General features: G+C 54.0%; 1 protein-coding gene across 8 annotated transcripts in view; it reads right to left on the reverse strand.

The window, feature by feature from the left end:
• Positions 1–4,575, reverse strand: part of TRAF3 (TNF receptor associated factor 3) — a 127,402-nt gene extending 122,827 nt beyond the window's left edge. For 7 of the 8 annotated variants that reach the window (XM_017528056.2, XM_017528057.2, XM_017528051.2 and 4 more), the window contains exon 1: positions 4,366–4,574. The gene's annotated coding sequence lies outside the window, so the exon portion shown is untranslated. Of the gene's footprint in view, positions 1–4,365 lie in introns of all 8 variants that reach the window. The other variant, XM_037738293.1, reaches the window with a different exon arrangement.
• Between the last annotated feature and the right edge of the window lie 10,571 nt (positions 4,576–15,146).

Below are 15,146 nucleotides of genomic sequence, written 5' to 3' on the forward strand. Positions count from 1 at the left end.
ATAAGAAGTACACAAAGGCCAGGCGCAGTGGCTCATGCCTATAATCCCAGCACTTTAGGAGGTCAAAGCAGGCAGATCACCTGAAGTCAGGAGTTCAAGACCAGGCTGACCAACATGGAGAAACCCCACTTCCACTAAAAATACAAAATTAGCTGGGCATAGTGGTACATCCCTGTAATACCAGCTACTGGGGAGGCTGAGGCAAGAGAATAGCTTGAACCTGGGAGGCGGAGGTTATGGTGAGCTGAGATTGCGCCACTGTATTCCAGCCTAAGCAACAGAGCAAGAATCTGTCTCAAAAAAATAAATAGAAAACAGCCATGCGTAGTGGCGGACACCTGCAATCCCAGCTACTTGGGAGGCTGAGGTGGGAGAATCATTTGAACCCTGGAGGTGGAGGTTGCAATGAGCTGAGATCGGGCCACTGCACTCCAACCCGGACTACAAAGTGAGACCTTGTTTCAAAACAATAAATAAAATAAAATAAGTTTCTTTTACAGCCAGGGGGTCTCACTGTGTTACCCAGACTAGAGCGATCCTCCCACCTCATCCTCTGGGGTAGCTGGGACCCCAGGTGGACATGCCAGGCTAGGAAGGGGCTTTTTAACATTTATATCCCTCCCCTACCACTTTTGGCTTTCTACCTACAATGAAAGATGGTAGGGACAGCAAAGTGGTGCCACCCAGGTTAGGCCCATCGCTCTGTTCCCCTCCACAGACCATGCCCTTCACAGTACAGTATGCCTGACCCACATGAGCTCCCAGTCACAAAAGGCCCGGGCAAGAGCCAAAGGCCAGCACATGCAACGTCCTAACTGGAAACCCAGTGACCAGCAGCACAGCCGGCACTGCACTACTGGCAAGGAGTGACAGGAAGGCGAGCTGGCGGATCCCATCTCAGCAAAACAAGTGGGAGGGGACCCTGTAAGAGGGCTCAGATGGCCCCTACACCAGAGCTTTCCTAACACTGGGCCTCAACTCAACGCCGCTTACCAGAAGACTTACCTGACTACCTCAGCAAACCAAGAGCTTTCTCTTTCCCTACGGTGGATTCCCACCATACTTCCAGAATTCTGCACAATCCACTCACTCATTGGTTTCTTCCTGGTGAGAGAAACTATTCTCTGCCAAGTGGTTAGCACCCTGAGAGCAGGATGGTGGATTTTTATTTTTCCTTATCCTTCCTGCCACAAGCTCCCGTCTGGGTGTGTCTCTGTTGATTTCTGGCATGTCCCCTCACTGTGCACAGGGGCCAAGATGCCCTATATCCCTGCAGATCACAGGCTAACAGACGGTGCTATGTCTCACTCTTCCCAGCACCGTAACCAGAACATTATGAGAACTCAGAGCACATTAACTGAACATTAATTAAATGAGAAAAAGACTCCCAAGTCCCAATTAATGAGCCACTTAAGGAATACAGGATGTAGCATCGATTCCAACCTGATTCCTGCAGTTGACAGAAACCAACAGGCATCAGCATTTATGACATCCCACTACCTGCCAGCCTGCTCCCAGTCATCTGCACAGGCCGACAATAAGCTTCACCCCAAAAAAAAAAAAAAAAAAAAGATATTATGCTTAATAGCAAACACTTTGCCTTCTTCTCCCTAGGGTGGTCTGTCTCCCCACACCCTTTCCTGGAATAGTGTTGTGCAGAATTTACACAGTCAATAAAAGCTTTCTAAAATGAGAAAGCCGTTTTGCATTTTTAATTATGAACAATAAAATTTACACAAGCACACATAACATTTTCATTTTTTTTTTCTTTTCTGTTTAAAATTGCATTTTCTTCTATTTCCATTCACTTCTTTGAGACCCAAAGCCTGCTGCGGTGGTGCCAACCTCATGGCACCTATCCCCTGTACCTCTCTGGGGCGTCTGGGCCTCCTTCCCTCTGGCTTCATCCCTCCTGCTCAAAGCAAGTCTAAGCGTCATCTCCACAATCAGGCCTCGGCTGCCTCTCTCTGGTAGGCTTCCAAATCCTCCGGCCTCATCTCCTTCTTTCTCCCTCTTCCCGGTTTATCTGTATCTGATGTCAGTTATTATGACTCTTCCATCCAAAAAAGGACACCAAGTGATTTTTCTTCCTCCACGAACACTTGCAAAACAGCAGCAAGGGGTCCTGATTCCGTGGGGTGGACCCTGAGGGTGTGGGCCATGAGACATCACCTCTGCTAAGTTAACAGTTCTTTAAACTGACCACTGCAAGGAAATTCAGCTATTGCATAATACTCGATAGGTTAGATCACTTGCTATATGAAGATGAGAAAATAGAGTTGGGCAAATTTAACGCAATTTCCTTTGTTTGCCTGAGCTAGCTCAGACTTGCAAGGCCGCGGTGGCAGTTTTCTTTTTCTTGAAGCACAGCTTTAACATCATAAAGAAGGATTTTAAGGGAGTGATCAATCATCCTCATCTGTCCTGACAATATCACTAGCATATGTATTCTGACAGTACCCCAGAACGGTCCTTCTTGAGTTGCACAGTGAAAAATTAAAGGGATTCTTGCAGGAGTATTGAGAATCAGAATCCGCAACGCAGGCTCAGATGTCTCAGTTAAATGAAAGACTTTCTTCAAGGCACAAACAAGAGTAGGAATATTTTGATGGTATAACAGAAACAACGGGCCACTGTTACTGCCTGTTTCCAATGAAATGTCTTTACAGCCTTCTCCGAGTGAAGCCATCTTATTAATTCCAAAAGAAAGGATAGCATCCAAGGAAAATAATTGGTCTTCTTTCCCCTCGCAGAGAAATTCACATGAATGTCTCCAAAAAAAAAAAAAAAAAAAGCTGGAATTCTCCCTGGCCAGCTCTGTCTCCTTTCCGGGCTTCTGCAGTGACAGCTGGAACAGATGGCGTCTGGGCGAGAACACCTTACATCTTAACCCTTATCCTTGATAAGGTCTGATTTTCACTAGCGAGGCTGGAATCCAGGGTCTGGCAGGGTTTCCATCATGAGCACCCACTCACAGGATTGCCAGTCCCATATGATATTTTGCAGTTTGCACACTGGTAAGGCTTATCTTGTTTTGGCCAAAGAATTTTCATCTTTAGACAAACTCTTAACATTTACCTTGTCACATCTCGGTGAAAAGGTAAACATTTTCTCTCATTTGAGAAAAGGATGCTGTACACGACTCTGTCAGACATCCTACATACGATGCAGTCTTTTCACAGGCCATTTTCAAAGACGTGAGAGACATGAGAAGCTCTTAGGACGAACTGATGGTCCACCTGGCCATTCCCTACAGTAAGAATTTTATAGACACATACAGGATAACAGCAAACAACATTTCCAAACGCTCCGGCAGTGTGTAGCAGCAAATGCTAGAAAAAAAAAATAAATAATGGCTCCTCTTCAGTTGTATGCTGTGAATGTAAATTAAGCCGCTACAACGCTCGACATAACCTTTCTGACGCCACAAAAATGAATGAATTATATCCATACACACACAGACACACACCACGCATCACGCAGCACAGCTCATTCTGAAAACTGATTCTGAGCTTAATTCGAAAAACGTGAAATACAACCGGTCCCGTCCACGGCTGGTAATCTGAAGGCTTCTTGGATTTCCAAGCACGTCCACAACACCTCACCCGTTTCCAGTTTCTCAATGTTTCAAATCCAAGGGAGAGAATTTTCCGCACAGAATTCTCTCCTCGGGTCCAAATACCAGACCGACGTCCCCACACGGGGCCGGCGGCGTGGAACCCGCCAGCCCGCCCAGAGCCGCCCGGCGCCGCGGGGAAGACGCAGAGCCGGCGGCCCGGAGCTGCCCGGTGCCCCGGGAGTCGCCGGCCCTCTGCGGCCGCAGGAAGGGGGTTCGCGCGCTCGGCCCACGCCCGGACCCCCGCGCCGCCCGCCAAGCGGTCGGAGGCGCCTCTGCGGCGGCATGACTCAGGACCAACTTTCCAATAACGCCCGGGCCCCCCCCCAGACGGCCCCGGCCGCGCGCTTGGCCACGCAGCCCCCGAGCCGCCCGCCCCTCCGCGCGAAACCCGCGGCCCCGCGGGGCGCCGGGTCCTGAACGCCAGCCTGGGTCACGACCGTGGCGAGGCCTGCGCGCCCCGTTTCCTGAAAAGCTGCGGGCGCCCCGGTCCCCTCGGGCCCCGAGCCCGGCCTCCGGGACAAAGTTTGCCGAAGTTGAGGCGTCCGGGGGCGGGAGGCAGCCGGGCTGTGGCGCGGGGCCGGGCTGAAGCCGCGCCCCGCACTCGCCGCCGGGACGGGCCGGGCCTGCGCCGCGCCCGGCAGCCCCGAGGCCCCCGGGCCCCGCCGCCGAGGGCGCGGGATGGAGGCGCGGGGGATGGAGGCGCCCGGCCGCGCGCCGAGGCCCGCCCGCCCGCCGCGGACCCTTACCTCGCGGTCCGCTGCCGCTCGGCCGGCTCAGGGGCGCCGGGCGCGTCCTCCGCCGCGGTCCGCAGCGTCCTGCTCCCCGGGTTGCCCCATGGCGGGGGGCGGGGAAGAGCCGGCGGCGGCCGCGGCTGCCGCCGGCTGGAAAGTCCCGGCTGGGCTGCAACCCCGGCTCGCGCACGCGGCGGCCGCGCCGCGCTCCCTCGCTCCCTCGCTCCCTCGCGCCCTCACGCAGCCCCGCGCAGGCACTTCCTCTCGCGCGCTGGAAATCCCCGGCGCGCCCGCCGCCCCGCCCCCGCCGCCCGCGCGCGTGGGAGCGGCAGGAGCCCGCGAGCGCCGCCGGCCCCACGCGCCCGCCGGCCCCACGCGCGCGCCCGCGGCCCGTTGCTAAGGGCCCTCGCGCCCGGCGCCCGCCCGCCCGGCCTTAGCAACGGCGGCGCGGCGGAGCGGAGCGGGGCGGGGACGGCTTCGGGCGCCCCCCGCCTCCCTCCCAGCTCTACCGAGCGCCCGCGGGCTTCCTCGCTCCGCGCCGCCCCCGCCGCGCCCCCGAGGCCGCGCGTCCCCGCGGCCCGGCCTCTCTGGGTCAAAAAGCCACGCAGGCCGCGTGGGGGCCGAGAGGGGCCGGCGCCAATCCGCCCCGCGGCCACTTCGCCCGCGCCCCCCACGCCCGCACACGCAGCCCCCGCGTGTACACGCTCGCTTGCCCACCGCCACACTCGACTCTTGCACGAGTCCGACATCCGGCCCTGCGCTCACACTCACACTCCCCTCACTCGGACACGGGCACACACACTCGCCATCACCCATGCGCACTCGCGTCCAGCACTCACCTCCGGCCACGCACCCTCGCGCACACGCAGGTGGGGCTGAGGGTGACTCAGGCCATGGGGCCTCTTTCGCGTGCAGAGGGTAGCGCTCCCACATTAGTTTGCTGGCACTTAACTTTCTCCCACCTGGGTACCCTCCCCCACACTGGAGTGGTGACTTGGTCACGAGAGGACAGGATGGCCAGTTTGCCAAGTGCCCCCAGTGGTCTCGGTGGTCCTGGCTGCCCCTGCACCCCCTACGTCCTCCACCAGGTTGCTGGGGCCTGCGCGTGTCTCCTGAGGCCTCCGCCTTCAGCCCCAGAGGCATCTGTGATGACATCAGTGATTCACACAGTAGGCCAAGGCCCACCAAGGGGGCAACCAGCCTGGCTGGGCCTGGTAAGATGGGAGCGAAGGGAGGGCCTCTTGGAGGCCCTGGGCCCACTGAGTAGTGAGGCCTTCCCTGGAGTTTGCAAGTCAATGGTGAGGAGACAGAAAGGACTTTGCATTTTTCAGCTCTCAAGAAGGCTTATAAAGATCCCCACCCCAGAGCTGAGACCAGCGTGAGCAGTCAAGGCCAGTATGCCTTCTTGTATTGCTCCAGTGACTCATGTGAGTAGAGACAGGAAGTCCAGCATCTCCCCCTGCACCTTCCCCCATAGAATGTTCCAGAACCGCAAATAGTCCAACCTGGCTGCTGGAGCCATTCTCTGGCTCCGTGAGCCCAACAGGTGCTGGTTCTATAGCCACACTTAGCAGGCCACAGTGGCACCCCCACCTGCGCTACAGGCACACTCTTTTAGAGCTGACAGGCCAGCCTTGGCTGTCCCTCACAGGGACCTCTGGACTCCAGCAGTCTCCCAGGCCCCCTTGGTGGACCCCCCCTTGGGAGCCTTGGGTGCCCCTTCCCGCCTGTCAGGAGTTGGGATGTTACTGACTGACCTCAGGCTCAGGGTCCCAACCGCTTCCCATAGCCCAGGCACCACGGCCTCCCATGTCCCCAGCCCTGCTCAGGCTGCAGTCCTGGCACCCTGGGGCCCACTCCGAACTCCTGCCTTATGCTATGTGTTACCTGGGATCTGGTTTAACTTTGCCAAAATCAGGAAAGACTCCCTTCCCCAGGCTGGACTATTTTTGGTTTTTTTAAAAGAAGCAGGATGGGGACTGGGCGCAGGTGGCTCACGCCTGTAATCTCAGCACTTCGGGATGCCCCAGGCAGGCAGGTCACCTGAGGTCAGGAGTTCGAGACCAGCCTGGCCAACCTGACAAAACCCCATCTCTACTAAAAATACAAAAATCAGCCGGGCATGGTAGAATGTGCCTGTAATCCCAGCTTCTTGGGAGGCTGAGGCATGAGAATCACTTGAACCCAGGAGGCCAAGGTTGCAGTGAGCTGAGGTTGCGCCACTACATTCCAGCCTGGACGACAGAGAAAGTCTGTCTTAAAAAAAAAGAAAGGATGATGGTGGCTCATACCTGTGGTCCCAGCGCGTTGGGAGACTGAGGCAGGAGGATCACTTGAGCCCACAAGGTTGAAGCTGCAGTGTGCCATGATGGCACCCCTGCACTCCAGGCTGGTCAATGGAACAAGACCCTGTCTCAAAATAAATGTTTTTTAAAAAACGAAGAAAGCAGAGGGTTCAAAGAGCCATGGGAGGGTTTTCTGCGGCTCCTTGCATTCTCCAGCCCAGTAATAGTAAGCAACGTTCAGAATGAAGTCAGGCACAACCAGGCTGAGCCCTCTGCTGGTGAGACTGGCTCCCTCTCCTTCTCTCCCTCCCCTCCTCCTCCTTCCCTCTCTTCCTCCCCTCCTCCTTCTCTTTGGAGCTCCTCTGCTGTGGGGAATCGAAGAGGGACAGGACAAAGATGTTTGCCCCAAACAGGGTTCCAGTGTTCTCGCTCCTGCAGTTAGAGTCACTGGGCAGCAGTGATGAGCAGGAAGGAGAGCTCTCTCCTCACTTTCCGTCAAAGACAGATCTCGGTTCCCTATGGCAACGTCCAACAACAAACGGACACCATCTTTGGACACATTTCTCCCAGGAGTTGATGTAGCGTTACATGTTCTGCTTGCTGCATTGCTGGGAGAAGTGCATGTGACTCACAGACGTGCAGCAGCTCAGAAGGCCAAGGAGGCTTCGGGGCTAGGAAGGGGTTTTCTTAGACCTCTCCCTGAATGTGATGATCTGTGCCTCAGGTGACACCTTCCCACACAAAAGCCATTGGTCCCTGTGGGTCAACTTGGGCTGAAGGGTGCTGGCAAGTTCTCCCACTCAAATGTGCTACACGTGGCCTGTTGCGGGGGGTGGGGAGGCATTTGATGCGCGGCAGAGTCACAGTTTCACTAATTGTTCCCACAAGTGGCTTCTGAACCTTTGAATGCATTTCACACAGCAGCCAGCTGTTCATAACCTGTCCGTGCGCACACACGTAAGAACAGATCATCTCAAACCTGCGACTACTCGGGTATTTTCTGTTCTGTTTATTTTTTAATGCTGGCCATGACCCTCTAAACTTGCTTTTGATTCATGACCTGAAGTTTGAAAACATCATTTTAGACTGAAAGAGCTGCTGAAGATGTCAAGTGGGGGTTCAGGGAGCTGGGGTGGTCGTGGCGCCAAAATACCTCGCTCTGTCGTGAGTGCACATGGGGCGGCTGGGCTGGGAGGCCCATCTTGTCCTTGAAGTAGACCCCAGCGGACAGAAGAGGACAGAAGGGCAAGCTGCAGGGACCCTTCTCTGACCAGGGATGCCTGGAAACAAATGCAGAGGGAACGGGGCAGGGGGAGGTAAAGAGGGCCTCAGGGTGGGTGTGCAGACCCTCATGGGGGATACTCAAGAGGGAAGGAGAGGGCAATGCTGACAGGGAAGGCGAGAGGCCAGGGTCCCTGGCCACAGAAAACCAGTTCTAGCCATCGAGCTGGCTCACATCTGTAGTCCCAGCACTTTGGGAGGCTGAGGTAGGAGGATCGATTGAGGCCAGGAGTTTGAGACCAGCCTGGGCAACAGCGTGAGACCTCATCTCTACAAATACAAATAAAAATAAGTAATTAGAGGCCAGGCACAATAGTTCACGCCTGTGATCCTAGCGCTGTGGGAGGCCAAGGTGGGCAGATCACTTGAGGTCAGTAGTTTAAAACCAGCCTGGCTAATATGGTGAAACCTCATCTCTACTAAAAATACAAAAAATTTGTCGGGCATGATGGCGTGCGCCTGTAATCCCAGCTACTTGGAAGGCTGAGGCAGGAGAATCACTTGAACCTGGGAGGCAGAGGTTGCAGTGAGCTGAGATTGTGCCACTGCACTCCAGCTTGGATGACAAGAGCCAGATTCTGTCAAAACCAGTTCTGATTTTCTCTGTGGACCACTCAGGGAGATGAAGATATCCCTTTTTTTTTTCTTTTTTGAGATAGGGTCTCACTCTGTCACCCAGGCTGGAGTACAATGGTGCAATCATAGCTCACTGTAGCCTTGACCTCCCAGGCTCAGGCAGTCCTCCCTCCTCAGCCTTCTGAATAGCTGAAAACACAAGCGTGTGTCACCATGCCCAACTAATTTTTTTCCTGCTATGTTGCCCAGGCTGGTCTGGAATTCCTGGGTTCAAACAATCCTCCTGTCTCAGCCTCTCAAAGTGCTAGGATTATAGGCATGAGCCACTGCTCCCAAGCATCCTCATTTTAGGGAGCTCATTCTGGGATTTATATGCACAGATGTGCACACACGCACATACACACACACGCGCACACACACGCACACACACACGCGCACACATCTCTGGCATTTTCCTGAAATCTTTTGGGAGAACATGAATCTTTTTTTTTTTTTTTTGAGACGAAGTCTCTCTTTGGCACCCAGGCTGGAGTGCAATGGCACCATCTCAGCTCACCGCAACCTCGGCCTCCCAGAGAGAACTTGAATCTTGGATGTGGCTGGCTTCCCACAGGCAGCTTTGCCTGGAGCCCCACGCCCACCTCAACCAACCAACCAACCAACCAACCTTCCTCCCTCCTCCCTCCCTCCCTCCCTGAGACAAAGTCTCGCTCTGTTGTCCAGGCTGGAATGCAGTGGCGTGATCTCGGCTCACTGCATCCTCCGCCTCCCAGGTTCAAGCAATTCTCCTGCCTCAGCCTTCTGAGTAGCTGGGATTACAGGTGCCCATCACAACACCTGGCTAATTTTCGTATTTTTGGGTAGAGATGGGGTTTCACCATGTTGGTCAGGCGGACTGCAGGCGATCCACTTGTCTCATCCTCCCAAAGTGCTGGGATTACAGGTGTGAGCCGCCGTACCTGGCTCCACCTCTACTTTTAATGTCTTCTGCAAATAGATCCAATTCCATCCTGCCCCTAAGAAAAAGGCTCTTCTGCTGAAGGCATCATGGGAGACAGGGAAGAGGATTGCGATCAAGTAAAACTCACGAAGCCCACTGTGACCTTCCCTAAAATTTCATTCCGAGGCTGCATGCTCTGTCTCAGTACTGACCTTCTCCCCAACCTGCAGGCTCAGAAGAGCCCCTCTGCGGCCCCCAGCCCCATCCCTAACCCCGAGCAACTCAGCCCCATCCCTCGGTGGCCTGCTGTACTCAGCCAGGAAAGCCAGTGGTTGGCAGACCCTTGGAGGGCCCAACTCATCTCATCTGGCAACATCCAAGGAAGTGAGCCCTGTTCCTCCCTGCACATTAGCAATTAGGAGGGGGGGAATTATTGGATCCAAATTAAGTCTCGGATTAATGAACTAAATGTTTGTAAAGTACAGCAATCATCTAATTAGTCAGCATTGCAATACGTAGCCCACCATGAACACAGGCACACGTGGTGCCCTCCCTCGTCCCCCAAGGCTGAGGACAAGTCTGCAGGGTCACAGGCTGTAGGAGGGCAGCGACCCCTCCCACCTTCCCCGTGCGCATTCAGTCCAGAGCTGCTTGCTGCGCATGCCCCACCGTCCAGCTCTCCGCCAGCACAAAACCAGCTGCCTGCCCGGCCCTTCAACACTTACTTTCTCATGGGTGGAGATGGAGAACAAATCACAAGTGAATCTACAAGAACTACAGAGAAAGCATCAGCAGGGGAGGGAGAGCAGCGCCTGGCGGGGGGGCCAGGGAGGGAGGCAGAGGAGGTGCCCTGAGAATGTAGATCTCAGAAAAGGAGGCAGACCCAGGCCACCAGCAGGGAGAGTGCCCAGGAAGGGGAGACACCTGGCCAGAGGTTCTGAAGTCAGTGAGCCTCCTCAAGGCCAGTGTGCCTGCAGCCCATGTGCAGGGAGAGAGGTGCAGAGGATAGACACGGGGTGGGGTAGGGGCATGGGGAGCTGGACATCTGTGGCCTTTTGGGTCCTGACAGGACTTTGATTTTACTCTGAGATGGGTCACCACTGTTAAGTTTGATTGACAGCTTGTATTCTATCAAAACTCAGTTTATATTTAATCTTCACTTTCTTCCAGCCAATCAACATCTGTTGAACTTCAGGCAAATTCATGAGAAACCCATGATATCCACCCACAAATGGGCCCCTGGGCTGGCACAGTGTCTTCATGCCTGGAGCATGAAGGACACCACAGGACAAGCCCCCAGCTCTTCTTGCCAAGAGGTCCCCCCAAAAATAATGATGATGAGCTCCCTAGGAAAAATGAACCAGTGAAGAATCACTAGAGCAGGAGAGTTCTCCTCCAGAAATCGCAAAAGCAGAACTCAACTCATGACTAACCGTATGCTCTTAGGAAGGCGCTCTGTACGTCCTGGCCCTGGGTTTCCCCTTTTGTAGAGCGGAAACAAGTCGGCCTGCCCTACCCCAAGGGAGCTTCGAGAAGGCAGCCAGTGCTGGTGAGGACCATGAGGCCAGCATGTCCCTGGGGGGTGCCACCATAACCCAAAAGAGAGGCACAGGGCAATCTTTTGGAAGCTGTCACTGTGTTACTGTGATAGGATCCGTCATCTTTCCTCAGTGTGTGAAGGATGGGTTTCACTCTGGGTTCCACGACCAATTGCCATGTGTAAAAATTTTACCTGCCCTCGGCCGGGCGTGGTGTCTCATGCCTGTAATCCCAGCACTTTGGGAGGCCAAGGCAGGAGGATCACTTGAGCCCAGGAGTTCAGGACCAGCATGGGCAATGTAGCAAAACCGCATCTCTACCAAAAAATTTTAAAATTAGCTGGGTGTGGTAGTCCCAGCTACTTGGGAGGCTACAAAGGGAGGATCGCTTGAGCCTGGAAGTTGGAGGCTGCAGTGAGTTAAGCTCGTACCACTGCACTCCAGTCTGGGTGGCAGAGTGAGACTGTGTCTCTAAATAAATAAATATGGTCATGGGTCAACTCACAAGCACCCCTGAACTGTCCTGAGCAGAGAATGCCAGGCCTCCTCTCACCACCCAGTTCTCTGCAGAGGCTTTGGTCCTCCTGTCTGGTTCCCTGTCCCCAGGGCTGCCTGCGGCCTGGGCAGGGTGGAGACCATGCCCACTCTCCCTGGCAGAGAGCCCTGGGCAGCCCTCAGAACATTCCACTAAGTGAATGAATGAAGGAGGGAACGAGAGCGTGGGCCGCCCGCCCCGAGTCCTACCTATCCTGTCCAGACCTCCCATCTCGCTGTCAGGCATCACAGTGAGTAACTGCCCACAAAGGGCCGTGGCCTGAGCTGGGCTCAGAGCGGGGGCTGGCTCTCGCATGTCCACACTGAAGAGGCTTATGGTAAGGCCATCTGTCTGGATGAGTCTGAGGAACCTGTCTTGAATTCCCATTGTCATAATAAGCAAGATGCCTTTATTTAATACGTGAATTTGAAGCACATTTGCGGGGCTGAAGATTGGAGTCTGGCCGAGGACCATGGCTCACGCCTGTAATCACGGCACTTTGAGAGGCCAAGGCAGGAGGATCACTGGAGTCCTCGTGTTTGAGACCAGCTCGGGCAACATAATAAGACTCTGTCTTTACAAAATATCCAAAAAAAAAAATAGCTGGGCATGGTGGTGTGTGCCTGTAGTCCCAGCTACTCAGGAGGCTGCGGTGGGAAGATCACTTGAGCCCAGAAGGTCAAGTCTGCAGTAGACCAAGACTGTACCACTGCACAGTAGCCTGGGTGCACAGAGAACCTGCCTCAAAACAGAAAAAGAAAGAAAAAGAAAAAGACTGAGGGTCTTTGGCCACCCCCTGGCCTTACCAAGTGCGAACATGGGAGAAACTCAAGGCCAGACCTCCACCAAGTCCAGGCCTCAAGAACCTGGCTAAAAAAAGGGGTGTGTGTGTGTATGTGTGTGTGTATGTGTGTGTGTGTGTGTATCTCTCTCTCTCTCTCTCTCACTCTATCTCTCTCTATCTGCCTGGGATTACAGGTGCCTCTGTAATCTCTGTCTCTCTATCTCTCTGTCTCTCTGTCTCTCGCTATCTCTCTCTCTCTGTCTCTCTATCTCTCTGTCTCTCTCTCTCTCTCTCTCTCTCTCCTTTGACCACCAGCGGTGGCTCATGCCTGTAATTCCAGCAATTTGGAAGGCCAAAGCAGGAGGATCACTTGAGCCCAAGAGTTCAAGGCCAGCTTGGACAACATAGTGAGACCCCATCTCTATAAAAAAATTAAAAATTAGCCAGGCATGGTGGCATGTGCCTGTGGTCCCAGCTACTCAGGAGGCCAAGGTGGGAACATCGCTTGAGCCTGGGAGATCGAAGCTCTAGTGAGCCATGATTGAGCCACTGCATTCCAGCCTGGATGACAGAGCAAGATCCTGTCCCCTGCCCCCACCCCAGAAAAGAATCCACTCTCAACCCCTGCTGTTGTGTGTCTCTGGGAGTTGTTGCAGTGACCAACTGTGACTTTGTTCTTCTCACCCAGCTTATGTGCGGGGCAGCCCAACTGTATTTGTGTCTTATTCACCTGAAGCATGAACTCTAATAAATCCAACTACAAGTAGAATTTCCACACTCGGGGGTGCTGTAAGGCCTCGAGAGGTCATGGAGGGCTGAGCTGGGTGAGAGCAAAGAAGGAATCCAGTCCACCCGTCCTCCCTGGAGCTGGGTCCACGCAAGCAGCTCCCCAGGAAGGCGGCTCTTCTGGGGCAGGGTGGGGTGGAGCTTCCCATCTGAAGGCAAAATAAAGGGATCTAATGAGCCCCATAACTGCCAGATCCCGTCTGTTCTCTGTCTTGGGCTGCAAGAATTTAAAAAATCAGTGGATTCACAAATTCGGGGTCACATTGCATCTCTGTGGTTAATCAATTGTTTTAAGACATTAAATCCCATCAGTGATTGCACTGTAGGTGATTTTTCATAACAACCAAGTTTGGTTTCAATTTCCCTCTTCTCTTCTCTCTTCTCTTCAATCTTTCTTTCTTCCTTTCTTTCCCTTTCTTTGTTTCTTTCTCTTTCTTTCTTTCTCTTCCACCCTCCCTCCTTTCCTTTCCTTTCCCTTCCTTCCCTCCCTCCCTCCCTCCCTTCCTCCCTTCTTTCTTTCTTTCTTTCTTTCGGGGCCTCACTCTGTCACTCAGGCTGGTGTACAGTGGTGTAATCATGGCTCACTGCAGCCTCAACCTCCTAGGCTCAGGCAATCCTCCCATCTCAGCCTCTTTAGTAGCTGAGACTACAGGCACGTGCCACCACACCTGGCTAATTTTTATATTTTTTTGTAGAGATGGGGTTTTACTATGTTGCCCAGGCTGGTCTCGAACTCCTGGGCTCAAGCAGTCTGCCCACCTCGGCCTCCCAGAATGCTAGGATTATAGGCGTGAGCCACTGCACCCAGCTTCCTCTACTATTTTCTAAAGGTACACAAATCCACTCACATCATGGGAGCATTCACCATTGAAATGACAGTGTAAGAGCTTCTTTAAGCGCTCTCTCTGGATAGCAAGATATGGAAATAACCCTGCTTCACCAGTTTAACAAGAGTTTGCTGAATACCAGCTATCCTGAAAGCTGAGGTCTCCTTCTAAAAGTGTGGGGAGCTTGAGGCCATGATTAAACTGGCCCAGAGCTGCAGCGGGCACCCCTCACCCAGGCTCTCCGACCCTGTGGGCCCTGGCCCCGGTGTTTTGGGCTGATTCCTATACATCTGGGGTGACACACATCCCCTCCTTGGCACCAGCCCATTTAAGAGTCAGTCACCAGGGCTCTCGGGAGGCCACCCCATGAAGTTGTGCCAGAGCACTCAGGATGGAGCCTGGAGTTGCTGTCCTGATGGCTTGGTCACAGGAAATGGCCTTTCCTCCCTTGCTGTTTCTTTTTGAGTATGTGGCAAACTAAAAAATTTCCCTGCAGATGGTTAAGGAACCAAAATCGGACGCTCTAACTTTGGTTTGGGGATTTTGCTCTTCGACTGGGGCACCTCATTCTGCAACTACAAATGCCGGAACTGTGCAGCCAGCACCCCAGAACAAATGCTTTTCTAAGCAGCCACTTCCAGAAAGGATGACATTTGTCCCCGGGCCTCCTCCTGCCTCGGTCCTCCCTGGGGAAATGATTTGAATATGTGTGGGCTGTCTCAGGTTCCCAGGGCAGCTAGGAAGTGGAACTGGGATGGCTTCTTCCTAGCGTTCACTTCGTAGATGTGACAGCTCCTGATTCCCAAAAGAAAAGTTAGAACAGGATTAAAGAAGCCGGGCGAGGTGGCTCACACCTATAATCCCAGCACTTTGGGAGGCCAAGGCGGGTGGATAACTTGAAGTCAGGAGTTCAAGACCAGCCTGGCCAACATAGTGAAATCCCGTCTCTACTAAAAATGCAAAAATTAGCCAGGCACGGTGGCAGACACCTGTAATCCCAGCTACCTGGGAGGCTGAGGCAGGAGAATCACTTGAATCCCAGAGGTGGAGTTTGCAGTGAGCCGAGATTGTGCCACTATACTCCAGCCTGGGCAACAGAGTGAGACACTGTCTCAAAAAAAAGAGAAGGAGCCCGGGCGCGGTGGCTCAAGCCTGTAATCCCAGCACTTTGGGAGGCCGAGGCGGGTGGATCACGAGGTCAAGAGATCGAGACCATCCTGGTCAACATGGTGAAACCCCGTCTC

Source organism: Cebus imitator, unplaced genomic scaffold (assembly GCF_001604975.1).
Source record: "Cebus imitator isolate Cc_AM_T3 unplaced genomic scaffold, Cebus_imitator-1.0 Scaffold52, whole genome shotgun sequence".
Taxonomy (NCBI): Eukaryota; Metazoa; Chordata; class Mammalia; order Primates; family Cebidae; genus Cebus; species Cebus imitator.